The 25,995-nt window shown below is 37.4% G+C and overlaps 1 protein-coding gene across 21 annotated transcripts in view; it reads left to right on the forward strand.

Moving 5' to 3' along the window:
- LRRC4C (leucine rich repeat containing 4C) overlaps nt 1-25,995 on the forward strand; it is a 1,216,832-nt gene that overhangs the window by 1,099,376 nt on the left and 91,461 nt on the right. For 17 of the 21 annotated variants that reach the window (XM_060303337.1, XM_060303327.1, XM_060303330.1 and 14 more), the window contains one exon: nt 5,065-5,145. The exons of the other annotated variants lie outside the window; for them this stretch is intronic. The gene's annotated coding sequence lies outside the window, so the exon portion shown is untranslated. The remainder of the gene's footprint in view (nt 1-5,064; nt 5,146-25,995) is intronic. 21 annotated transcript variants of the gene reach the window in all.

Raw genomic sequence — 25,995 nt, forward strand, 5'->3', positions numbered from 1 at the left:
ATAATCTAAAAAGGTAGAAATCAAAATATGGTACTTCTACCTGTAACCTCTTATGTAAACAGTGTTTTGAGGGTTCAAACTAGGATTATTAAAATATCAGAAGATAGATTTCAGTTCTTTTAGCTAATATCTTTCCCACTGGTACAAATATTAGTGGTGAGGGAAACCACATGCTTCTGTTCATATTTTTCCTACTAATAGGAGATGAGATGATTTTCACCACAGTTAAGTTAGAAGAATGAATCTGTCATATATGTCACCTCACAGAAGCATCTAAATGAAATGCCAATGTTATCATTTTCCACATCCCTTAATCACCATGGAGATTAAGTACTAAATCAAAAGTCTGCAGAGTTAACCAAAAACAAAGTAATATTGAGTATTCAATGTCTGGAAAAAGTATGGAACAATCCTATTCATTTTTTTTCTCTTTTTCCCTAACAATTGATTAAAAAGTTTGGAATTTCCTAACAATAATTTGTGTCACATATAATACATCAGTATTGAATACTGAGCCCCAAACACAGTGTTAGCAGCAGTATTTTATTTAGTGCTAAAAAGAGAATTTTTTAATTTTATTGAAGTATAGTTGATTTACAGTGTTGTGTTAATTTCTGCTGTTCAGCAAAGTGATTCAGTTATACATATATATTCTTTTCCATTATGGTTTATCACATGATATTGAATATAATTCCCTGTGCTATACAGTAGGACCTTGTTATTTATCCATCAACATATATGCACCCAATATAGGAGCACCCAAGTACATAAAACAAATAGTCACGGAGATAAAGAACATTATTATTCACATTCTACAAATGAAGAAAATAATCCTTAGAATAGATCAAGAATGTGATTGAATTCATGCATCCAGAGAGGGTGATGAAATAAATTTAATTGTTCAACAAATCTGCAATTTCTAAAGTAAAATAGATTGAAATGGAATGGAATAAAGTAGGATAGAATAGGATAGGATGGAGTAGACTAGAAATAGAATAGGACAGAATGGAAAACTTAGAGTGCATCACGTTATACGGTTTGATTTGTGAAACTTTACTTTCAGTTTTGAGAGTGGTAGAGAGAAAGATAAAGAGATAAAGATAGGGATATGAGAAAGAGAGAGGTGTTGCACTGTATATGAACCTCTTTAGGGGTCTGTTGATATTATAATGCCATTTTGTGCTAGTTGTTCATGAGCTATTAATTGGAAAAAGTATGATTATGTAGTTATTCCAATGAGCATGTATTAAGAAATCCAGGTGCAATGGAATACATAAATGTCTCTAATGCAATATAAATGGTAATAATAAGTACTTTAAGGTCAAATTCTACCTCTTCCTTGAAGCCCTCTCAGATTCCTAAAGTCAATCCACACTGAGCTTTTCTCTTTCAAGAATCTCTGTAATATAGAATTAGCTGCATTATATTTATTACTTAGTTATTGTTCTGACTTTTTTAAATGAATTTTTTATTTGTGCATCTCAGCTACTTAACAGACTGTAAACTTCTAGCTGCTCTTGAATTTTTCTACTCACCTTTCCAGTACCAGTTCTTTGCTACATGATGAATACAGATTTGGTGACTGGTTAATAGATAGAGGGATATATATATAGCTAGGAAATTATTACATTAACTCCTGTCAAATTTCCTTTCCTTCTTATGATATTAGCTACATTCTACCAACTACTATATTTATGTACACTCCCAACTAGTATTTAAAATGCTCCTGACAGATAGCAACTCTTCCTTATACTTATTTCAGCACACTGTACCAAACACAGTGTCTGCACTTAGTAGATATACGAAGTGAATAGTTGTCAAATGGAAATTGAATGACTTTAAAAAATAATAAGTGTGATATATATAGGAAGCCTAGTACAGAATGAGTACAGGGAAGCCTTTCAATAAACATGAGCTGAATGAATGAGTCCTGAATTCTAACTTTTGCCATCAAGTAGCTGTGAGACAATGTCAAATCACTTTCCCTTTCGGGGATTCATTTTTCTCATCAATAACATAAGGTGTTTGGATTGAAAGATGGTTTTCTACCTACTTTTCAGACTCTAGGAAGGTACTGCAGTACTTCCACAAAGAATGAAGTATTTCCTTAGCCAATGATAGGTATTATATTGGAACTAAGATATGCTATAAAAAGAAGCGCTCCATGCTAAAATTGTTTGAAAAAATACTGGTGTAAATCACAGTGAGGAAATTTTCCTTTTTAAATCAGTTTGAACCTATACAATTTAAAAGTCCATCCAGTTGTTATTACAGTAACAAAGGAAGTGAACAAGCAGTCCTTCTGTTCCAGAAGCCACATTCAAATGAATTTGACATTAATATCATAGGAATGTTGGAGACAGTAATTAACTGTAAAGGTGTATAACAGTTCCTTCACTATAGATAGAAATGTATGTTCATCTGTTATCCATGAAACAAGCTTCAAAGAATAATCACTTCTAAGAGACTAGAATAAAATATTTTATTTCTTCTCTTTTCTTTACTCCGTATTCTTTTTTCATTTAAGAGAGCAGCATGCTGAAACATTTTATTGAATTGCTTCTTTGATAAGCTCTTGGGTAGTATGGGCTTGTTTCTCTCTCTTCAATTTAAATTGGCAGGTTGGAAGATAAACTTTTTCTGTTTTGATTGATCTATTGGAATGTAAAGATGGCTATTGGTTGGTGTTTATTAGACTCTAAAATCAAAGATGCTGAGCCTGAGATGTTCATCTGTGGCTTAGTAATAATCACAATAATAAAGGTGGTAAGTAATAGTGGTGATATTAATACTAATTAAAAGCTCTATTTAATTTTATTTGTTGCTTACTAGTGCCAGGCACTGGGCTAAATCCTTTACATATGCAATCTAATATATTCCTTATGACAACCCTGTAGGAGAGGTTCAATTATTATAGAAGAGGAAAATGAACACTTTTCCCAAAGTTAATATTTAGTATGTGGTGAGTCAAGATTCAATGAATTTCTAATCTAAAAGAAGTGAAGATGAAAGGCTGTGCAGAGAATTCACACAAGGTAGCATGAGTACTTTAACCGAGACACATACAAGTATAAATTTCTAAGATTGTTCATCCATGTATTGATTCATTTGTTTATTTGTATAGCTATGCCCTCAATGTTCACAATATTATTTTTATCCAGAATTCCAGGGCTGGCAGGTCCTTAGAGCTCCTCCAATACTTTCATGCATTGTCAGAATCCCTTACTATAGCACCTCTGAGAGCTGGCCACAGAACCGTGATGCTGAGTACTTTACCAATAAACAGTCTCCCTGTAGGCACACAATATCTGCTGTTCAGTTCCTACAGATGGTACTTGAGCCAAACTAGGTTTCCCTGTACCTTTCATTCTTGGTTTTGCCTAATAAGGCCAATTAAAATTTTGTGATCATGTTTGCAACAAGATAACCCTTCTTCGAGGCCATTATTTGACTCTCCTGTCACCAAGTCTTCCGATAGGGTTAACATCCCAATGTTTCTGTGAGATTAAAACTGTGCAATCGGCAACTTCCCTGGTGGCACAGTGGTTAAGAATCTGCCTGCCAGTGCAGGGGACACGGGTTTGAGCCCTGGTCTGGGAAGATTCCACATGCTGTGGAGCAACTAAGCCCGTGCGCCACAACTACTGAGCCTGCGCTCTAGAACCCGCTAGCCACAACTACTGAGCCCACGCACCACAACTACTGAAGCTCATGTGCCTACAGCCCGCGCTTGGCAACAAGAGAAGCCACCGCTCGCCGCAACTAGAGAGAGCCTGCGCAAAGCAACGAAGACCCAACGCAGCCAAAAATAAAAATAAATAAATAAATAAGTAAATTTATAAAACTGTGCAATCATGTAAAGTGTTTAGGAGAGTGACCAACACATAATAAGCACTCTGTAAGTAACAGATAATGATAATAGTGCTAGATATTTATTGGATTAGACTTCATTTATGAAATTATTCTTCTCTTGGTTGACCACATTTTGTCTACAATTATTTAGATGTAGATACTAGCTTTCCTGAAATGTGTTACTGCTAACAGGACACAATGCTTCAGGTTCACTGGTGTACATCATTAAATTGAGGCCAATCAATTAAACTTTGGTTTAGTGATTGGCTTCATTGATAGGGTCATTGTCAGTGTCCACTTCTGCATACATAATATCTGGTTCTGCCTTGTTAAGTTGTTATATGTAAATGTCCTTTAAAAAACCTAAACCATTGCCTGACTTTCTGATTGCACATTAGAAAATAGTAATAATAAAAAGAAAAAGGAAAGATGGAAACTCATTGTAAAAAATAAATAGAAGCTATTTCAATGATACTTCACTATATAAGAATGAGGAATAGAAGCATAAGTGAATGTAGTTAAAGTCCGACCAGTGATCATGACAGGTCCACCGTTCGAAGGCTGAATTTGCCTTTTTCACTAAGCATACCAACTCTTCGCTTATTAACGTCATAAAATTGTAATAAAATAAAAAGGTTTCGCTACAGACTAGACAAGGCCAGACAGCTGATTAAAAGATGCTAAAATGTGCAGCTCTCTGGAGCCTCAAGTCCCTTTTAAGGTTGATTTTGAATGACTTGTCCAGGTGGGGAGCCTTCCAGGAGGAAATGCATCTTTGTCTGGGGTTAGGTCAAGGGCTGGATTCCCAGGGCTCCAGGGAACCTTGAGGAGAAATCCCTGAGGCAAAGCCCAGACAGAGGGAGTCACCAGATCCTCGGAAGGGGCAGGGGAGGATTTACCATCACTCTGGACTGATTTTCAGCTGCAACACTTCTCAGGCAAAGAATATGGCAATAGCCATTCTCTCCTGATCTGACTGCCTGTGGTAGGCACGGCAGCCTCTGAGGTTCTGAAGTCTCCAGCTGAGATGCAGTATCAACAAGCCTGAACACCAGTAGGGCCAAGTGCCACTTCAATATCGTTTCATCTTCCTGTGTGTTGCTTTTGGCAGGGGGGAATGTTCTAGGCTGTGGCTCCTTGTCTTGCGGGTTAATGGCATTTTCAGGCTGTATGGGATCTTACATCACCGGGTCCAATCGCCTCATTTTGCAGATCACCAAACTGAGGCTGAGAGAGAGGGGACTTACCCAGAGTTACTCAGCTAGTCAGTGACAGACAACAGTGGAACTTGCGGTAAGTTGCATGGCCTCTTTGGGCTTCTCTTTTCAAGTCTATAAAATGGAAGTAAGGGATAGGTCTACACAGTCTCTCCAAAATTCCTTCTTATTCTAATATTTTACTTCTGTGATTTTTAATTCGAGACTCTTAACTACCAGTGTGATTTCCACTTTGCGATAATCAAGATGCAAAAATAATGCCTTTTGGTATCTAAATGACAGTGTTCAAACATTCTGATGAAGGCTAAAGTTCTAGGTCATATTTTGCATTGTGTACAGATACGTCCCTCAGTATAGGGCATAGATTTGGATTAAGCATTTTGAAAATGCACCCTGCTTTTGAATATGACTGATAATTTACTCTGTTGCATCCTAACACTACAAACGACTGCTTCATAAAACTGTACTATGTTTTATTATTATTATTGTCTTACATTGCTTTTTACTCATTGCTGAAAACTTCAGGTCACATGAATAAGGATGCTGAAGAGGTCATGCCATACAGGATAACAGCGCCCAAGTTGGGTTTTAGTTAGTAGAATACTCTTTTGTTTATAAACAAGGATTGGCTTTTCTTTTTTCGTCTCATTTCTTCAGCAGACACATTTTAGACAAACTGACAGCAAATCCATTATGTAATGGCAGCTATAAAAGCTTTCATCAGGAGGGTGCATGTTTTGTGTCTCTGTATGAAATAAGCTGGGTTATGGAAGCAGCAAGGGCAAAAGACTCAAGAGTAAGATAGATCTGGGGTTTCAAGTCATTGTCTCCATGGAATTTGGGGGTTAGGGTACGGGTTAGGATTAGGGTACGGGTATGGGTTAGGGTACGGGTTAGGGTTAGGGTATGGGTTAGGGTACAGGTTAGGGTCAGGGTACGGGTTAGGGTTAGGGTACGGGTTAGGGTATGGGTTAGGGTCAGGGTACGGGTTAGGGGGGTGAGTAGGTAGGAGGAGCATGAAATGTAACATCCCTTTTCTGTTTGTTTCCCCTAAAGTCATGATGCGTCTTTCTAGTGTTTTCAAATTCCATCTGTCAGGTACATTAAATATCCATTCTCCTCTGTGAAACATGTGAACTTTATTTTCAAAGTACTGCTTATAATGCAGAGAATTCTGAGATATGAAGAGTTTGTTATAGGGAGAAGCATCTTCACACCATTGGGCATGTAGATTTACAGGCATTTATTACCTAGATGACATTTGACAAGTTATATACAGTAGTGTTTACAGGGGTATTATAAGGATCAAATGAGGTAATGTATATGAAAGAAATGTGTACAACAAAGCATCACAGAAATCTTTTTTTTCTGTTTATACTGCCTGTTAAAGCAAACGGATGGATGTATAGAACACTGTGAAGGGTTGAGAAGGAGAGGGTGTGAGAAGCAAATATTTTATTTTTACATTAAAATCACGGCTTAGAACAAAGAGACTACCAGGATGCAAATGAAATGTTGCTGCTGGAATATCCAAGGCTCATGCTTCTTCAAATGTTCTGTACATTTGAGTTGTTTGAGGATATTGTTCAAATGCAAACTCTGATTCATTAGGCCTGGTGTGAGGTCTGCAAGTCTGTATTTCCAGAAATCTTCCTTCTGATGCTCTGCAACACTTTGAATAGCAAGATCCTGCTCTATCAGAGCAACAGGCATAGCCCAAAGTGAACTGAGTGTCTTACTGGGAAAGAAATCAATGTGTCCACGCATCTGTTGGGATTCACATATCCAGGGGATTCACATATCCAGGGAATACCACTAGCCTGGTTAAGGTCCCCGCTTGCCATACAATATAGGAATATTCTGCATTTATTAAGTGTTGAGAAAAGCTTCTGTTCCTATTAGTTGAGGTTTCTGGCTGAAAGATAGCAGCTAGAGAGAGGTTTATATACAACACAATTAAGAATAAACAAGATCCAGGGAGCCAACACACGAGGAAGGCAGTTGAGTTCTTTCTGTTCCTTTAGCAGGCCTTGTCTAATAGAGGTCATTGAATTCTGCCTTAAGAATCTCAGATATGTGATTGGTTGTCTGAGCTCTCTACTTTCCCTTGGCACGTTGTGTATTTACATTGACTTGGGTCACTCACTTCTCTAACGTAAATGTGAAACAGGAAGAAACCATGTGAGAAGTTCCTCTCTTTTTGATATTTTCACCTTAGTTAAATACATATTTACTAAGCACTAGGTTACAAAGCAGTGGAGTAGGCTCTGGGAGGAGCCTAAGGATCCTGAAATTAGGTCCCAGGGACCCTCAGTTTACCTTCAAACAAACTGACAGGGTAGACAGACATAATAACCAAATACAAGGCAGACTGAGCTTAAAAAGATCTATCATGTTAGAGATCTCAAAGAAATAGAAATCGGCTCTGCTGGGAAGGGAGTTAGGAAGACTTCGTGAAGGGGAAGAACTTGGAACATGGCCATTTGTACGTGAAGGCCGGAGGATAGCTCGAGGCAAAGTCTTTGTCATATTGTAGGTCTATAAACGGAGAGCAAAAGCAAAGAGACATAGTTTAGTGTAATTTGACTAACAGAGTGCTGAGATTACAATATCATTCTTTGGAATTTAGGCTAATGCTTAGAGCTTGAGTGAGATTGTTGGAGGGAAGGGAGGACATATCAGGGTGGCATTTTAGCTGTTACTTCTCTCAAACTTTGATTTTTTTTCCCATTGGGCCTACTTTGTTGGAATCTGCAGAAGAAAGGATCATGTTTTATATAAACACCTCCCCTTAGCATATGGAACTTAGCATTTCAGAAGGTAACATGAATCGGGGAGGGGAAAGAGAGAAAGGATTTCAAACTGCCTTAAAAACGTGTTTCTGTATCAAGTCATTTACCCATTAAGTGATCCTTCATTACAACTCCTAACACTCAGATGTGATAAGGATGTTCATTTCTCTAACTTGTGTGAATTTAAATTCCTTTTTTGTTTTTGGGGTTTTTTTTTTTTTGCGGTACGCGGGCCTCTCACTGTTGTGGCCTCTCCCATTGCGGAGCACAGGCTCCGGACGCGCAGGCTCAGTGGCCATGGCTCACGGGCCCAGCCGCTCCGCGGCATGTGGGATCCTCTCGGACCGGGGCACGAACCCGTGTCCCCTGCATCGGCACGCGGACTCGCAACCACTGCGCCACCAGGGAAGCCCCTAAACTTTGTATTTTAACTTGCATAAAAAATGTATACTTTAACAAAAGTACTGTTGTTGGAATAAAGTTTGGAGATACAGATTAAGCAGTAGGAATACCTTTGGCTTTTATTCATAAGTATCCATAGCAAAAATTTACTATCTAGTGCAGTGGTTCTCAATCAGGAACACTTTTGCCTCCTCACCTAGGAGACAATTGGCAAAGTCTGGAGAAATTTTGCTGTCATGACTGGGAGGAGGGGTAGAGCCAGAGATGTGCTAAACCATCCTACAATGCATAGGGCAACGCCAAGTACTGGGTTGGCTTTCATTCGTTTTCTTCTGTAAGATGGCTCTAGTAGCACTTAGTTGTCTTTAACTTCATTCGAAACAATTTGGTTAGCTTGTATGTGACAGCTGTCATATCAGCCTGCATTTAAAAAAAGACTTATCGGGCTTCCCTGGTGGCGCAGTGGTTGAGAGTTCGCCTGCCAATGCAGGGGACACGGGTTCGTGCCCCGGTCTGGGAAGATCCCACATGCCGTGGAGCGGCTGGGCCCGTGAGCCATGGCCGCTGAGCCTGTGCGTCCGGAGCCTGTGCTCCGCACCGGGAGAGGCCACAGCAGTGAGAGGCCCGCGTACCGCAAAAAAAAAAAAAAAAAAAAAAGACTATCAAGATCAGTGAATTTTTGTGTAGTCATTTTAATATTGAAGATGGAAGGAAAAAGGCAACATTTTTGGCCTATTATGCTTTATTATTTCAAGAAAGGTAAAAATGCAACTGAAACAAACAAAAAATACTTGTGCCGTGTATGGAGAAGGTGCTGTGTCTGATTGAACGTGTCAAAGGTGGTTTGCGAAGTTTCATGCTGGAGATTTCTCACTGACGATGCTCTACTGTTGGGTGGACCAGTTGAAGTTGATAGCGATCGAATGGAGACATTAATAGAGAGCAATCAACCTTATACCACTCGGGAGATAGCCGACATACTCAAAATATCCAAATCAAGCATTGAAAATCTTTCGCACCAGCTTGGTTATGTTAATTGCTTTGATGTTTGGGTTCCACATAAGTTAAGTGAAAAAGACCTTCTTGACCGTATTTCCACATGAGATTCTCTACTTAAATGTAATGAAAACATTCTATTTTTAAAACAAATTGTGATGGGCGATGAAAAGTGGATACTGTACAATAATGTAGAATGGAAAAGATCGTGGGGCAAGCAAAATGAACCACCACCAACCACAGCAAAGGCTGGTCTTCATCCAAAGAAGGTGATGTTATGTATATGGTGGGATCAGAAGGGAGTCCTCCATTACGAGCTCCTTCCAGAAAACCAAACAATTAATTCCAACAAGTACTGCTCCCAATTAGACCAGTTGAAAGCAGCCCTCGAAGATAAGCGCCCAGAATTAGTCAACAGAAAATGCATAATCTTCCATCAGGATAACACAAGACCATATGTTTCTTTGATGACCAGGCAAAAACTGTTACAGCTTGGCTGGGAAGTTCTGATTCATCTGCTGTAATCACCAGACATTGAACTTTTGGATTTCCGTTTATTTCGGTCTTTACAAAATTCTCTTAATGGAAAAAAATTTCAATTCCCTGGAAGACTTCAAAAGGCACCTGGAACAGTTCTTTGCTCAAAAAGATAGTTTTGGGAAGATGGAATTATGCAGTTGCCTGAAAAATGGCAGAAGGTAGTGGAACAAAAGGGCAAATACCTTGTTCAATAAAGTTCTAGGTGAAAATGAAAAATGTGGCTTTTATTTTTATGTAAAAACCAAAGGCACTTTTAGGCCAACTCAATATTATCCAGACCAAAAACTAATATCACCAAGATTGATCTTGTACAAAAGAGTCCTCTCTTATTAGTTAAGTGACCTTATGTAATAAAGACCTCAGTCTTTGGAGTCAGTAGACCTGGGTTCAATTCTGGCTTATGGCTTGATCTTGGGAGTTCAAGCTTTCTAAGCCTTAATTTAATTACTTTTAAATTGAAAGTAATGATAATACTTACCCTACAGGTTGTTCTGGAGATGAAATGAGAGAATGTATACAAAGTGATTAGAATTGTCCCTGACATTCATAGATGGTCAATAATTTTAGCTGAAAAAATGATAAACTTTGGTTAAATAATCCAAGTTAGTATTGTCTTTTGAGACCCTCAAAGACTGCTGTTGAGCAGGTGTTAGAAAGAACTGCCACCAGATCAGACAGCTTTGTTTTCAGTCTTATTGTCTACCTATTAACTGTGTGACCTTGAACAAATACCTAGAACTCTCTGTGTCTCAGTTCCTGCATCTATCAGATGAGGGTGTAAGGAATGTGTATCTTCTAGAGTTTCTATGAGGTTTAAATGAGAGTATAAATATAAACTACTTAGAACAGTGTCCATCACTTAGAAGCAGACAGTTGTTAGCTCTTATTATTCATTTACTTAACATTGTTAGATAAGGCACAACATGTATATTAATTTTGAACCTTACCTTTCCAAATGCCAGCCCACTGGGTTTTTTTTTTTTAACAATTAGAGTAATGAAAATTGCTCTAAAATTATATTTTTAAATCTCTTGCTTTTTTTAAAAAATGAGTACTAAATACCCTTTAACATTTCATTATTCAGTCAGGAGCTTTGTCATCGTGCTATTGTTTCTTGTACTGGATTATCATACATGAAGCTTTTAAAACTATTGCGGTATGAGGATTTTTCTTACTGTAGGCCGCTAGACTGTTTCATTCTTTTCTCAGCTCTTTAAAAAATATTGTTTTTGCTTCCTTCTTATCAAAATATCAGCTGTCTGACTCCTGTAGTCTCTACCTTTTCTTGACTTTTCTAACTATCTGCATTTGATTAGTTGCTCAGTATTTATTGAACACACTATGTGCTATGCTCTCTAAGGTATATTCGTGGCCCAAACTAAACAGTCTTTTCTTGGAGTTTACGATTTAGCAGAGGAAAACATTGAAGACATAATACCAGTTAAATAATTATTTAGTTCAAATATGATCCATGTCCAGACTGAGGGGTATCCGTTGCTATAGTTAAGGGCAAACCCTTTTAGCATGGGATATAAGACAGGCCTTCATGGGGAATTGATCATCAAGTGGCAATCTGGAAAGTGAGTGAGCATTAGCAAGGCAAAGAGAACAAGCATTACAAGCAGATGCAACAGCATGTGTAAAGGTCTTGGTTTTGGAAAGGGCATGGCACTAAATGAAGGCATTTTTTAAAGCCCAGTATGGCTAGAGACTGGAAAAAACATCCCAGTTTGTAGTAGTATTGATTAGGCTAGAAAGATAGCCAAGGGCTCAATCATACGTGGTCTTCTAAAGCACGTAAAAGATTGACTTTATTTAATAGACAATGATGAGCCACTAGGAAGTTTAAGCTTGTTGGTATGATAGAGTTTCATCTGAAGAATGGCTAAAAAGTAGGAAAGAATGGAGGCAGAGACACCAGTTAAAATGCTACTGCAGTGGTTCGGTCAAGATGTGGTGAAAGCCATTCAAATTATGTCTCTAATATAAATAAACAGTCTCTGGGAAATAAGACCTAGAAATTCTCTGTGAGAGGAAGGTGGCATTTAGTTTGGGGACTTGGAAAGATTGATTTTGGCTGTTTTGGCTTGTTTACCTTCTACCTTGTTCTTGGCTACATTCCAGAGGATTACAATTGATGAATTGTCTATTTCCAAGTGAACAAAAATACAAATGTACAGCAATAATAAAAATGAGGTTGTATTTGTATAATGCTTAAAAACTATCTGTTATTACATTTAATCAGCAAATTTTCATAACAAGTGATTTTTACCCCTCCCACCCCTACCCACCCGCCTCCGGCTGCCACTGTCTCTACAGACAGGACTTTGGTCTAAGTTGATGTACCTTAATTTATTGGCAGTATGAAATTTCTACCTTGATAAGCCATCATGCATAATAGAAAATCTTATTTGTTTTATCTTACAGAGAAAGTTAAAATTTAGTAGAAGTGGTCTTCCATTTTGCTCTTTGCATTATTGGGGAGATATAAAAATGTTGACTTATCAGTTCTTGTTTTTAACTACTGATAAAAAAATATAAAACTTTTTAAAAATAAGATATTTACCTACATCTATGCATGCAAGATATATGCCATGTGAATTGTGTAAATATTAAATATGTATACACACAACCCAGCTGTGTAGAGGCTTGAATGACATATTTAGAAAATTGGACATTCTATCTTGTTTTTTTTTAATTAATTTATTTATTTATGGTTGTGTTGGGTCTTCGTTTCTGCGTGAGGGCTTTCTCTAGTTGCAGCGAGCGGGAGCCATTCTTCATCACAGTGCGCGGGCCTCTCACTATCGCGGAGCACAGGCTCTGGACGCGCAGGCTCAGCGGCCATGGCTCACGGGCCTAGCCGCTCCGCGGCATGTGGGATCTTCCAAGACCAGGGCTCGAACCCGTGTCCCCTGCATTGGCAGGCAGATTCTCAACCACTGCGCCACCAGGGAAGCCCCTGGACATTCTATCTTGAACATCTAATCTATAAAATCTAGTCAATGGTCTATATATGTATATTTCTAAAATATGTGGCTCAAATAGGTATAATGCTTGCTTTCTCATGGGGTGATTGGGAGAATTAAATGAGTTCATTTAGACAAAGTGCTTGATTTCGCACCTAACATGTAATATTTAATATATTTTAAATATGCATATATATAATCAGATATAATTTTATCACACACTGACTATATGGTTTATTATAAATTTATGTATGTTGATAATTTGATATAAGATTACATACACAGATACAAATGTACACATATGCACATACATACACTATATTAGCTATTGATTATTATGACAAAAATGGTTGCACAGTGATATTCAAAAGTTAAATATGTTAGCCCTGAAGATACGACTTTCACATGAGTTGAGATTCTGGCACAGTTTCTATATCCTGATTCCTCTCATTTACTCACTTATTTCTTTATTCATTATTTAAACAAATATTTACTGGGTCTCTACTTCGTGCCAACGACTGTAACCTGTCCTTAAGAATCTTACAGTCTGGTAGGAGAACAAACAAGAAAGCAAGTAACTGCAATGAAAATGATGTGAACAATGTGCAGTACATCCTTTTAAAGTAAGAACACATCCATTCTCCTAGATAACATCTGGTTAATTATTATGTACATATTTGCGTATCATTAAACTAGAGAAGATAGAAATTAAATAGAGGAAATGTAAAGGAGCATTTCTTTCTAAGTATCTATTTTTTATTCACCCTCTTGTCTTCATCTACCACCTACATGCTAAAGACAACCAAATGATTATCAGTAATTGCTATCACTTTCACTTACCCCGGAACCCTATTTTCATCTGACTTATGGCAATCTGTAGGTAGAGGTTCCATAGACCACTCAAATTCATTCTTACTAAAATAAATTCATTATGTTCCTTCCTCTAACAAAAATCATTTCTCCTCCTATATGTCTAAGCCTTGTTAAGTGTACGATCAACCACAACATCACCCCAACTGAAGTCTCAAAGTCTCAGTCGATGTTCAGTGCCTGCCTACAGCTCACAGCCTGTAGGTCATCAAATCCGCCCTATCCCCTGCCATTTTTTTTTCTTTCCCTTTTAGGTAAACACATACACACAGAACCCTAATGCCGAAAATTAGCAGGATAAGAAAACAATTTCAAGTTGCTAGGCAGCAGTGCTTACAGAGAAAGCTCAGAAAATTAAGTCAGTGACTTGGTTATTAAGTGTTGTCAGTAGGTTGTCCCTTTTTCTGTGAGTGGAGAATGTTTCTCTTTAACATGGAATACTAATTTTAAATTCTATTGATCTAGGAACTTCAAAAACATCCTCATACACATTTCCACATTGATATACTTGAATTTCTCTTTCCCTCCCGTCACTGATATTTTTTGCTTCTAAAGGTAGTGCCAGCTATGAATCCCAGAGTCCTTTTCAAATGTCCAAATGCTCAGGATATGGATGGAAGATTCATACTGCAGTTCATATTTATGAAGAAGTATGTTTTTCGTTGTTATTAGTCATTGAAAAGAGATAATCGACATCACAATAATGAAAGATATCATGAGTTCGCCCTGATCATATCCTGAGTGTTCCTGAAATTTCTTTCTGGTCCATGCTCTTTAAAGAGTCATTTATTAATTCATAAGCATAAGTGCAAAACTGTCTGGAACATAGTAGGTCCACAGTAAGTGGTGAATCCTATTCTCCCTTGTAGGGTGTATTTTTTAAAAAATCTGTGAGCATATACAATCCTAAACCTCCCTGAACCTGGGGAAATGTTTCTAAGTTCCTAAGAAAAATCACTGGAAGAAGAACTATAACAGTTTTCTTTTTTCCTTCTTTCATTTTTTAAATGTATTTTAAAATAGTTTTATATCCTGGCAAATATGTGCAGTGGAGTTAATAATATAAACTGTAGGTTGAAATGAAAAGTTTAACTATGTCTTTAAAATGTGGGGTTTTTAATGGAATAGCGCAATATATACAGAGGAAAAGGCTGCTTGGAGGGGAAGAAATAGATAAAGAAGACAGTTATTCCTCAAAGGAGTAGAAAAACAGAAGATTAAATTTGCTTTGAATATTTCTTAAGTAAATGGATTGTTATTTCCTTAGCTCCCACGTGACTACATTTTCCTTCTCTTTTGAAAGAATTGAAACTTTGGTGTGCCTTAATATTTCACATCTTTTTTTCACCTGTGTGTCCTGAGCTGGCATGACGGCCCAGCATTGTTAGCAAACAGTCATGTCATTGCTAAATGCATGTCTATTGGTCTGTGCAGCCACCCTAAACCAGATCACTTCCCAGAATGCCAAGGGGAGCATGACAATGGTACTTACTTCATCCTTTATCAGTATGTTATCATATTTATAAGATGGGAGAAGGAAAAACTAGATCAAAGGAAGAGCTTGTGATTCACAAATACAAACTTCTCAAGTGTAGACAAGAGTCATGCATTTGAAAGGATAGTTTGTGAGCATCACCACACAAGTAAAGGATCGTTGTTAGCAGATGATTATAACTCATGAAGAAGCGCTTTAGGAAGATATTACTGCTAGTCATTGTGTTGCACGTATTCTTGCTTTCTATAAACCAGATGAATGTAGGCTTATGTGTACACCATAGCTTTCAGCATAGAAGTAAAGGAAAAGTTTATTACCTGTGCTTTCCCCTCCCCTGAGAGGGATTTGTTTCACTTTGAAGTAAGACTGTCATAAAAAGGCTGCAAGTCACAATGCGTGTTGTAGTTTCCTTGGAATGAAGTCCAAACTCTATTCTGCTTTGCCAATTTGTCTGGGTAAATATGGGGATCAAAATTCAATTAGATTTGCCCCAATGGAAGAATGAAATGTTTCACACTTGGAGGTTGCCCAGGAAATATCATAGCCTTTCCGGTATTGCTTAGTTGAGATGGTTTAATAGGCCTTTATTTAGAAGAGATGATTGAAGGAGACGAGAGAAGGATGAGCTGTGAGATATGACTTACTAGAAAAAGAAAGAGCTTCTGGTTGCTGCATGGGGATTCTGGAGTCCGAAAGATGGCTTCCAATCCTCCTTTCTCTTCTTTTACCTACCACAACTCTCTGCCTCAGTTTTCTCTTTTGCAAAACAGCACTCATAAACCTATCATGCAGGTTGCTATCTGGATTATGTGGGGTTGCATATGACTCATCATGCTCTCTACCTTGCAGGTGGCAGGTCTACCCTGAGCGGTAGTTCTTTGTCCCTATTGTAGCATATCTTTAAATTTTCTTTGAAATGAAAAATTCATGTTCTATTTCAGAACATGAATAAAGAATAAGAAAAAATTTCTTATTTTTCAAATAACCATGCTTAGAAATCTATGATATTTTTTAAATGAATAATTTTCTTTATTCAGAACAATACACAGTTGGGAATCAGTCATTTTTAGGTAAAATTTCTTCCACAGCTGCATTTTGAAAACATACTTAGCAGATTATTTACTTATTGATATTTTCTTTAATGTTATGTTAAAAATATGATACTAACACTCGTACATATACACAAAGCCCAGCTTATTTTCTTCTTAAGAGAGAAAAGGGAGCCAATACGAGGAGGCATATGTTTTTAAAACCAACTCAGTCCCGGCCAGACATAAACTTGGCTTTCTGTGTCCGGGCACTTCGATTTATGGATCTCATTTTTCTCAGTGGGTGATAGTGGGTGGCTCCTGGTGTCACTGCTTCCAGTAATAGTTGATGTGGGTGGGACCTTCAAGTTCAATTACTACCTTTTACAGATGAACAAACTGACCTGAAAAAGGTTATCAGTTTCCTGGCTTCCTGTCTCTGCCCCTTTCGAGGTGGATAGCTCTGAACAAAATAAGCATCTGCTTAAGTCTCTGAGAAATCTATGATATTCTGTGGTACTTTTTTCTCTTGGTATTCTTATACTCTTTCCTTCTCTTTTTGGCACCCTTTGTTTCTACAGTTTATGTAACCCTCTGCTCTCAACAAGGAATAATTGACTCGAGAATGCAGGGAAATGATCCTGCATTCAAATGAGAAGTTGCAAAGCCTCTATCAACCTAAGACTTTATACCTTTCTCCTCTCTCCTCTCCTTCCAGGAAACAAACAAACGCATGCTTCAGCTCTATGACTTTTTGAACCAGATATGTGCATAAATATTTTGAGGGGACTAGTGTCAATGATAAATTCATTGACCTAATTCTAACTTTGCGGAGAAGATGTATTTTGGAAAGGAGAGAATAGAGATGTAGGCAGGCTGAAAACTGTCATCATCATAATCATCATCTTCAAAGAGCATCACCTGCTTAGGTAGTTTAAAAGATAAATATAGGGTGAGTTTTACAGGGTCTGATAATCCATTGGGAGGAGGGAGAGGAGGAGAGATCATTGATTTACTATATATTTAAATTAGCCTCAATTTTAAAAACAACTTCATCTGCCAGAGATCCCCACCACAAAAATTACATAGCTCTCTCTCCCAGCTTCCCCATTCGGTTCTTAGTGTACTGTGTTCCAGTGTTAATTTCAAATGGTGGTACCATATGGGCGATGGCAGAGTAACAGCCTTTGAGGTCTCACTTTTCAGTAATGGGGGATGTGAGACTCAAGTTAAAAAATGATATAAGGTCCTCCAGAACCCTGAGATAAAAGACTGTAAAATCAGAGAACTGCTATTTCCCTAGTTCTAAATAGATACCTGCTGAGCTAATAGGCATTTAAGTAACTATTCAAATGCAGTAAGGGCAGTGTCTGTGGTGTGTGTGTGTGTGTGTGTGTGTGTGTGTGTGTGTATGCACACATATGTGAAATAAACCACATTCCAGGAGGAAGGGAATTTAGCCCTGTCCTTTTTGCTACATCCTTAAAAACTGAGGCTCAGAGATGAATTTTCCCAAAATCATAGAGCTTATTAGGACCAGATACCAAACTAGAACCCAGATTTCTTAGACCCATTGCCCTGTGCAACGTAACAATACAAGACTGACTCACTATACATGTTCTATGTAAACTCTGTGGAATCTGACCAAGAACTAAGGAGAAATGGTTTGTGACTGGCCTTAAGCCAGTTTCAAGCATAAGCAGGATTATTACTGTTACAGGAAAGTTTGTAAATGACTTTCCATCCCATTGGGCATAGGGGAGATATAAGCTTGGAGCGGACTCTGCACTAGCGAAATATTACTGGCAACAACCCTTGCCGTTTGTCAGGGCAGCAACCATCGTCCACAGTTGAGTGGAGTTTAACACCTCATTGTGGTAGATTTGAGGCATTGCTGAAAATTGCTCTCAGGAAATACATAGAGTTCTGTTTTGTTGTGTATATCAGAACAAAAGAAGGAGTTAATTTATTGGCCTGATACTGATCTAGCCTAAATTTGTTTGCTGATAGCATAGGCTGGTAGTCTGAGTCATGATGGAATGAGTGCTGGACTTTGAGTCAGGTGTTTTGAACTTAAATACCCAAGTCAACATTTCCCTTAATAACCATACGATTTCTGGCAAATCACTGAATTTCTCTGAGCCTCAAGACATTCTTTTTAAAAACTGAATGAATAACTTCTAGATCATGTAGTTGGGGAGAAATTATGTAATTCTGGTACAATTCAATTGCATAGAGCTTAAAACATTTCTGTGGTAAACAATGTTATAGGTATAGTATTTTGAATCTAAATCAGTAAGAATTACAGAGCATGTCTAGGGTTTGTTATGGAGAAGGGAGTTCTCCAGAAACTAGAGATGGAGGAGGGGTTCCTACACCTAATTAGAACATATGTATCCTCCGCTAATTATGTAGCTTCACTCAGATATCACACTTCTGGATGTTACCATTCATTACCTCACATATGGGTGGCTAGAAACTCTTGAGAAAGGTGGGACAAAGAACAATAGAACCTACTGTGTTGGAATCTTCATTTTTATAGGAAAATTCCACCTTCCTTGTAGATTTTATATACATATATATATATATATATATATACACATGTATATATATTTGTTTTTCTTTATTTTTTAATGTACATAAATCTTTTTTATTGAAGTATAGTTGATTTACAATGTTGTGTTAGTTTCAGGTATATAGCAAAGTGATTCAGTTATATACAGACATATATATATATATTATATATATATATATATTCTTTTTCAGATTCTTTTCCCTTATAGGTTATTACAAAATATTGAGTGTAGTTCCCTGTGCTATACAGTAGGTCCTTGTTGGTTATCTGTGTTATATATAGTAGCATGTATATTGTTAATCCCTAACTCCTAATTTATCCCTGCCCCCCCTTTCCCCTTTGGTAACCATAAGTTTGTTTTCTCTGTCTGTGGGTTTATTTCTGTTTTGTATATAAGTTCACTTCTATCATTTTTTATTTTTAGATTCCACATATAAGTGATATCATATAATAGTTGTCTTTCTCTGTCTGGTTTGCTTCACTTAGTATGATAATCTCTAGGTCCATCCACGTTGCTGCAAAAGGCATTATTTCATTCTTTTTTATGGCTGAGTGATAGTCTATTATATATTATACACACACACACATATATGTGTATGTGTATATATATATATATATATATATATATACACTACATCTTCTTCATCCACTCATCTGTCAATGGACATTTCTTTTTGTTTTTAATTTTATATTGGCAACAGAGTAAGCTTAATCACTTAATCCTAAAGTCTTTAAGAAACCATATTCACCTCTGTCTTCCTCTCCCCCCTCCCAATGGAATTTAGGCTAGTTCGTGACAAAAGTTTTAGATATTCAAATAGGTCATGTCTATTTTCATAAGAATAATAGATTTAGGTCATTATTTCAGCTTCAACTATATAATTCATGTTTTTTTTTTACATGGACAACTTACAGGGATTCATTTTCACAACAGCTTTTATTGGTCTGTTTATATTTTACAAGTGCTTTACATCCTTGCCAAAAATTATGCTCTATACACAGATTCTTATAGGTTACTGTGGTAACTCCATTTTATTTTTAGAGGATAGGATCAACCTCCATCTGTCTGACATTGTCTGGGTGGATTTCTGCCTGACAGCAGAGGATGGGAGATAAACAAAATAACCTCTGGAGGATATTTCAATTTTACAAAGCTATGGAGGTAAAATCAGTAAAAGCAAATGAATGGATATCATGAGTCTTATTGTGATATTGATGACTCCCATTCAGAACAACTTATTAATTCAGTGCCTGTTTTGTGTCACATTGTTTCTAATTGATGGAGAGACAAAATGGGTTAAAGCATGTTCTCTATATGAAGTAGCTCCAAGTCTTTTAGGGCACAGGACCTGGAGAGATAACTGTATTTTAGTGTGGTGGATACAAAGCAGATATCATGACAGAACTAACTGCTCTGTTAAATTCTCTTACCTGCATTTGGGGTGGAATCGTTTGTGGAAATATTTCCCCAAAATATAATGCTTGAGCTAAGACATAAGGAAGTAGAGATTAACTAGGAGAGGAAGATTGAAGAAAGAGTATGAGATCTTTGCTTTTGTCTCATGCCATTTTTGTCTGTCACTCCAGTACTGGTGGACCTAATCTCCAAAATATACAAGCAGCTCATGCAGCTCATTTTCAGAAAAACAAATAACCCAATCCAAAAATGTGCAGAAGACCTAAATAGACATGTCTCCAAAGAAGATATACAGACTGCTAACAAACACATGAAAGGATGCTCAATATCACTAATCATTAGAGAACTGCAAATCAAAACCACAATAAGGTATCACCTCACACCAGTCAGAATGGCCATCATCAAAAAATCTACAAACAATAAATGCTAGAGAGAGTGTGCAGAAAAGGGAACCCTCTTACACTATTGGTGGGAATGTAAATTGATACAGCCACTATGGAGAACAGTATGGAGGTTCCTTAAAAAACTAAAAATAGAGCTACCATATGACCCAGCAATCGCACTACTGGGCATATACCCTCAGAAAACCATAATTCAAGAAGAGACATGTACCACAATGTTCATTGCAGCTCTATTTACAATAGCCAGGTCATGGAAGCAACCTAAATGCCCATCGACAGACGAATGGGTAAAGAAGATGTGGTACATATATACAATGGAATATTACTCAGCCGCAAAAAGAAACAACATTGAGTTATTTGTAGTGAGGTGGATGGACCTAGAATCTGTCATACAGAGTGAAGTAAGTCAGAAAGAGAAAAACAAATACCATATGCAAACACATATGTATGGACTCTAAAAAAAAATAAAAATGGTTCTGATGAACCTAGGGGCAGGACAAGAATCAAGATGCAGACGTAGAGAATGGACTTCAGGACATGCGGAGGGGGAAGGGTAAGCTGGGACGAAGTGAGAGAGTAGCAGTGACATATATACACTACCAAATGTAAAATAGATAGCTTGTGGGAAGCAGCTGAATAGCACAGGGAGATCAGCTCGGTGCTTTGTGACCACCTAGAGTGGTGGGATAGGGAGGGTGGGAGACAGGCTCAAGAGGGAAGGCATATGGGGATATATGTATACATATAGCTGATTCACTTTGTTACACAGCAGAAACTAACACAACATTGTAAAGCAATTATACTCCAAAAAAGATGTAAAATAAATAAATTATGCCTTTAGGTGGCCCTTTAAATAACAACTGAGAGAGCATAACAAAGAAAAAGGCAGACTATACCATTAGAATTAAAAGACATGTTAGCAAATGAAGGACTATGTGTCAATAGGAAGGTGTCTTGGGATCAAAATGGTAGTAATTTATTGAATGCTTACTCCATGCAGACTAAGCATTTCCCATATGCTACCTTGTTGAATCCCAACAAACAAACCTATAGGTAAAAATTATGTTCTTTAAATTTTAGAGATGAACTAATAAATATAGGCTTATAGGGAACAGTAGGTTATTTTCTCATACACATCTAGAAAATGAATAAAAGTATTGTACTACGAATCAGGTTTATCTGAGTCAAAGATCATGATCTTTGGGCTATGTTGCCTTGTCTTTATAAATTGTAGTTGTCATATTGCATTTATCATGGGCACTATAAGTCTTGAAAAGTATAAGCTGCAGAAAGCTGAAAAAAAAAAAACAACAGACAAACAATGAAAGAATTGGATTTGGGGGACCAAGACATTAATAGATGAAATGTTATTACATAAACCCAAGTTATAGGGAGGGGATTTATACACACATGTTGAAAGATACAGATGCTAAGTGGAACTGGAATTATATATAACCCAGATCAGCATTGAATAATAAGGATTTTAATAAATGCAGAGGCTATTGAGTGTTTGGCAGCCTGTATAGAATAAAAAGCTATTGGATTTTGAAAGTCATCTCATGGGACATATTGGAAGCTGAATCACTTGAGGGATGTAAAGCTAAATTGGATGAAACATATCTCTGATCTCCAAAATGATCTTTCTGTGTAAAATGCATGCACAAACACACACATTCAAAACTACTTTTAATTTTTATAAACTGCATGTCTCAGTGTATTGAAATAATGGATTTAATCTAAGTAAGTAAAAAACTTAGAAGAGAAAACTTTCTAAGAAATAATTTACAGGTAGAAGCTAAAACATTGTAGGATAAGTTATAGAAACTGAAGATGCCTACAGTTGGATGGAAAACACGCAGTCATTTAAAAATAATTAGTTTTGCAAAGGGATACGTGATTGGAAGCTCTTGGAAAGGAGGCAAAGAATTAATTTCCCAAAAGGCACTGCAGATAAAATTGTGGTTGGCACATTTCATTCTGTAGATACCCCTCTTATTGGTATCTTGTCTGTTCTCTTGGGTGACATTTTGGAACAGTGTGCTCTCATGATTGTCTAATAATGCAAATGAGAAAGGCACCTTTCAGACATGTCACTTTGGACAGACACTCTGAGCACAGACTTGGTTAGTCCCTTCTTAAGGAGGTCTAAAAAGAAATGGCAGAATTAGTTACCCAGACCTCTGTTTTATTTATTTATTTGTTTGTTTATTTATTTATTTTTAAGCCCTGCCTTCCCTGGCTCTTAGCCTAATTCTCTCATCTTCAAAGGCACCAATGTTGCATCTCTCTGTGCCTTTATTCAGGAGTCAGGACTTCCTCTGACCACAACTGGGAAATGTTCTCTCTGATTTTTTTTTAATTAATTAATTAATTTATTTTGGGTTGTGTTGGGTCCTCATTTCTGTGCGAGGGCTTTCTCTAGTTGTGGCAAGTGGGGGCCACTCTTCATCGCGGTACGCGGGCCTCTCACTGTTGTGGCCTCTCCCGTTGCGGAGCACAGGCTCCAGACGCACAGGCTCAGCAGCCATGGCTCACAGGCCTAGTTGCTCCGTGGCATGTGGGATCCTCCCGGACCAGGGCTCGAACCCGTGTCCCCTGCATTAGCAGGCAGATTCACAACCACTGCACCACCAGGGAAGCCCCCCAGACCTCTGTTAAGTGGGAGTTTGGGGGTCTTTATCCAGCCTAATTCTCCTGGATTCTCCTTTTTCAACAATGGAAGAGGAGATCATGCGATTAAAATGAGCCATTCAACTGGCTTGATATTTTGTGTTTGTTAGCTCTGAATCCCTGGGTCATACTGGCACTCATGTTCTCCTGCCCTATGCCTACTTAAGTGCCCGTGTTACTTCTCGTAATTTTTTTTAAAAAAGATTTCTCTATTTCATCGCTTGCATCCCAGCCAGTTCAGGTCTCAGTTGCTTCTCTAATGACATGACATTATGTGATGCTGTTTTTGCCATTTTAAGTGGTACCCACTGAACTCAATGAAATCTATCATGATTTCCCCATTGCAAACATAATAAAGAATGGACTTATTATCCGGCCACCTAAAGTCTTTTGTAATATGGAAGCAGTCTATATTTCTAACCTTTTAAAATAATTTGTAATATTTCTCGTATTTTCTTTTTAAAATTTTCTAACCGTTTTCTCCATAGCCTTTCCTCCAATCAGGCTGGTGACTACTCACTATCCCTGAACCTGGGCTCATGCTTGGCCACTTTCTAGCTTTTGCTCAAAGTGTTCCCTCTGCCTTTACCCACCATCTCCCATACTCCTTGTGCTCTTTCTGCTCTATTTATATTTTCTACCTATTGGAACTCTGCTATCACCTCCTAAAAACAGGTCTTGATCTTCCCTGGTAAGCGAGGTCCCTCCCACCTTTGAGCCTGCATAGCACTGCCTGGCATCTTCCCTGTGGACTCATCTTAATTCACTATGAGCGCTCATTGTGGTTCCTGATGTTTCTGTCACAGGGATTTTAACATGGGAGGCGATGGATAAATATTTACTGAATGTACAGGGATTATGTCTTTGAAATCCTTTGCTTTATTCATTGCTTAAGTGAAAACTGAATTCAGAAGCAATCTAAATGCCTAGAGGTAGAGGAAATGCATAAATGTGTTATAGCACATCCATATGTGGGCTATGCTGCAGTCATTAAAACAAGGTCTACAAGGAAATTGTAATACTGTGGGAAAATGATGATTATATACAGGAAATTCTTGACATCCACAAGGAATTCTTCTTGTTCCCTTCAAAGGTGTCTATGTTTTTATTAATACTATAATAATAGTAGCTAACACTTACTAGTTATTTACAATGTGCCAGGGTATCTTGAGTTGCCCTGGATCTTATTTAATACAGAAAAATACACTGAGGCTCAAAGCAGTTAAATAAGTTTCCCAAGACCAAGCACCTCAAATGAAGCAACGGTGGCTAAGAGGAGGGAGACAAGTCAGAATGCCTGAGCTTGACTGTTGCTCCATCACTTGTAAATTACTTGCTCTCACTGTGTATCTGTTTTATTAACAATATAACAGAGATAATAAAAGTTGTGAGGATCACATGAGATACATAGGTACAGTAGTTAGCACAGCACCAGGAACACAGAAAGCTCTAATCAGAATTAGCTATATGTATATCCAGAGGCTAGTATCATGCCTAGCTAAACGCTGCAGACTGAATGGAGGGATGGAAGCTGTATCTGAACCCAAGCGTGACTGGCGCTCTTCACTGTATTCTACCTCCCAATGATAGCGTCACCATGAATGCAAGTCATTACATACACAGCAATGAGGACAGAGCAAAAGAGCCACACTGAGGTTCAAATTACAGGCAATCTAATAGACTCATTCATCAGCTTAAGTTATTCACATTCCCTGCATGATTCAAATTTGTATCTTGGAAAATACAAATCATTACAGGTCAGGGCAATTCAAAATAAAGTAACAACAGTTGAACACATGAATGCCAAGGACTATTGTAGTTTTAAGAGAGGAAAGCTGAAAGTCAACTAGAGATACATAGAATTAAGTGTGTATTTAAACAATAAGGATGGAAAGAGACTGCAAAGAACTAAGAAATATGCCAAAATGTTAACAGGGATTGCATTTGGATTATAAGATTATGAGTGATTACTCTTTTAAGTATTTTTATTTAAATATTTTGTGTGCTTTTTAATATACTGTTAAGTTCCATTTTGTTTAGAGTAAGGAATATATGATAAAAACAAACTCAGTTCTTCAAAATTAAAAAAAAAAATGAATTCAATAGCTACAGATCTAGAGTTTTTTTTTTTTTTCGATCTGACTTGAAAGGTGTTGCGTTGCCTAGTAATACAGATTTTTAATAAATATCAAATAATCCTGTACAGTATTGACAATAATGAATTAGAGTTTCAGGAGTACTTTTTGTTCTTTGCAAGGTCACCCAAGGAAGAGTGTGATCACTCAAACTTAGGCCTTCATTCTGATGAGTATAATTAGGAATAAAAATGAATTTTACAGGGCAAATGCATATCTAAACTATAAAATGAAATAGATTGACTGATGGCCTCCATCTACCAGTAATCTATATGTATGTTCCATGGCGTGGTATGGATATGAGAAACCTATTCAAATGAAATGCTCAACTTCTAAAACTTTTATGATGGTTAACAATTTTTGGTAGGCTTAGGAGTTGACAGACTTTTCTGCCATAAATCTTAACACGTTTCAGTGATTTTTACTCTAGCACAAAAGACAAGTGATTACAGGAAACCATAGTCTTAAAAGATTTAACGTTCAGAGGCGTTTGGACAATTATAAGCAATATATAAAGTGGCCCTGCTGAAATGCAGCTGAGGGTAATCTGACATTCTGAAATTTCCTCTAAGGAGGAGTGATGCAACTGTTCTGACTTTTTAAGGCGAATAATGAATGGTTATGTTTTAATCCATT

Source organism: Globicephala melas, chromosome 8, assembly GCF_963455315.2.
Source record: "Globicephala melas chromosome 8, mGloMel1.2, whole genome shotgun sequence".
Lineage (NCBI taxonomy): Eukaryota > Metazoa > Chordata > Mammalia > Artiodactyla > Delphinidae > Globicephala > Globicephala melas.